This window comes from Galeopterus variegatus, unplaced genomic scaffold (genome assembly GCF_000696425.1).
Source record: "Galeopterus variegatus unplaced genomic scaffold, G_variegatus-3.0.2 Scaffold48, whole genome shotgun sequence".
In the NCBI taxonomy this organism is placed as follows: domain Eukaryota; kingdom Metazoa; phylum Chordata; class Mammalia; order Dermoptera; family Cynocephalidae; genus Galeopterus; species Galeopterus variegatus.
The window spans coordinates 589537-592292 of record NW_007726159.1 but is presented as its reverse complement, the minus strand read 5'-3'; positions in this window follow the sequence as shown (position 1 = coordinate 592292).

Genomic DNA, 2756 nt, shown 5'->3' with positions numbered 1-2756 from the left:
CTTAACTGGAATTAAAGTGCCAGAAATTCTCTGGTCTCTGTCTCCATATTTCCAAACTGTGTGGGAGAAGCTAGATAAGATTGAATCAATGTGAATTCTGTTTTAGTCATTAAAAATCACAGAAAATCAAACTTAGATTTACACAGTGCCCAGACTTTGAAAGTATTTAATAAATAGTAGAGGCTCTTATTATTGTATCATCCTTCTCTGCCCCTCCCCCCACGATTCCACCACCCTCGAACACCCTGAATATGTTTCATGCTGAGTCAAATGAACATACTTATCATTTTTGTAGGTCAAAAGATGGTTGCATATAAGCACTTTTATATAGTTCAAACTAATACAAACATAATTAAACATATAAAAAGAAATTCATATTTTCCTAATATTTTACCATGTTTTACTATTATTTATACAGTTGTGGTTATGATGTATTGTGTCTGTATAGTAGATATTCTATATAATGGTGTGCTACCATGTATCTCTTCTCAACTCCAGGTTTAATGACATCATGATCGAAGGTTGGAGTTGACCATTGCAGGAGTGTTCACACCATGAAAATAGGCAAATGCTGCAAATCAGCTTCATTTGTTGTTTGGTTGATTGTCCAGTCTTAAGAAAGTGATGGAGAAAATGTTAATAAAGCAAATGAAACTTAAAAGCATGTGTGATGTCTATAGCCTTACATTGTGAATTGCAGGAAAAATTGAAGAAATATTCTTTCAATATTTGAAAACTTACCAATTCAGCAAGGAAAGCTCTCATGTTATGAAAAATTAGTGAAGTTCTGACACGTCTTCATTGGTTCACTTTTGTACTATTCATTAACGTAAATAAAAATATCAACCAACACTCATGTTGGAAGTATACTTATTTGCCAATTTCAAGTATAGGTTGGGTGCAGATACAAAAGCTAAGCAAAGTGCTGCCAGTTAGCTCAGTTGGTTAGAGCACAGCCTTATGACACCAAGGTCATGGGTTTGGATCCCTGTACTGGCCAGACGCCAAAACAATCAAAACCCAACAAAAAAAACAAGAGCTGAACATCAAGAAACTCAACAAGTTGATCCTCTAATGCTATGAAACTAATGACTCACAGGAACTCTTAAAATTGACAGAAAGTCACAATAAATCCTATGTATCCTATACAGACATACACACATCCACAATTATATAAATATGTATATTATGCTACAAAACCACAAAATACCCTCACTATTAGGAGAGGTATAGTGTCTGTCACTCTGAGCATAAAAAGTTTCTTTCTTTCTTTTTTTTTTTTATAAAAGATGACCGGTAAGGGGATCTTAACCCTTGACTTGGTGTTGTCAGCACCACGCTCACCCAGTGAGCTAACCTGCCATCCCTATATGGGATCCGAACCCCTGGCCTTGGTGTTATCAGCACCACACTCTCCCGAGTGAGCCATGGGCCGGCCCTAAAAAGTTTCTTTCTAGATGTAGTAGGCTCTTCCAAGCACAGTGAGGAAGCAGAGGCGATCAAGGCTGCTTCCTGTCCACAGTCCTCTGGATGTCTTTGAAGCAGGTCAAGGCCTCGCTAAACTCTGAGACAGTTGTCAGGGTAGGCAGCCACACCCACCCTCAAACACCCCTGGAAGCATCTTCAGGGGCAGAGTATTATAAAGGATGCGCCAGGACGCCATCCTAATGACAAAGTCAAAGGCCAAGTCAAATTCCTTTCTTAAAACGACCGACACTTTTTTTTTAACTTTTAAACTTTTCATTATGGAAAATTAAAAACATACACAAAAGAAAACACTACTATAATTAACCCCTACGCATCCATCTTACAGCGAATCTTGTTTCAGCTATACCAGGGATCAGTAACTTTTTCTGTACAGGCTCAGATAGTAAATATTTTAGTCATTGTGGGCCATATTGTGTCTAGCAAAACTGCTCAACTCTGCTACTGTAGCAAGAAAGCAGTTGTAGACCACACATAAATGAATGAGTATGACTATGTTCTGGTAAAACTTTATTTGCAAAAGCAAGTGGGGGGCCAGATTTGACCTCTGGGCTGTAATTTGCCAGCTCCTGATCTATGACCTTGCTTATTTTCTCCCTACCCTGAATTATTTTCAAGTAAAAAGATGCTATATTATATCCATAAATATTTCAGTATCTTTAAGAAGTGATTGGATTGTAAGCACTGTTCCCTCCTTTAATGGACTGATCTATTCCTGGTGTAATGGGCTTATGGTTTAATGGGTTGTCATGGGAGTGATTCTGATGGCTTTGTAAGGAGAGCAAGTGAGAAAGTTAGCTCTCTTGCTCATATGATACCCTGGTTACCATGAGACCCCGTAGGGAGTTCCTGTGCAGAAAAAAGCCCTCAACAGATACGCCCCTGGACCATGGACTTCCCACCTCCAAAACTGTAAGAAGTGAATTTCATGTAGAGGGTTAGAAATTTTGATTCCTATTTGATTATTAGATAGGGTTTTTAGGTAATGCATGCGTGGGACAAAGGTCCTTGGATAAGAGGCAAGAGCCTGCCAAATCAATTCTAATCAATCTATATGTTCATTCTCAGTTAACTTTTAGTATAGGGTTACAGGTTATGCATGTATGGGACAAAAGTCCTTGGATAAGAGGCAAGAGCCTATAGCTAGGGGGGCAAGAGCCCACCAAATTAATTCTTTTTTTTTTTTTAAAGATGACTGGTAAGGGGATTTTAACCCTTGACTTGGTGTAATCAGCATCACGCTCTCCCAAGTGAGCAAACCGGCCATCCCT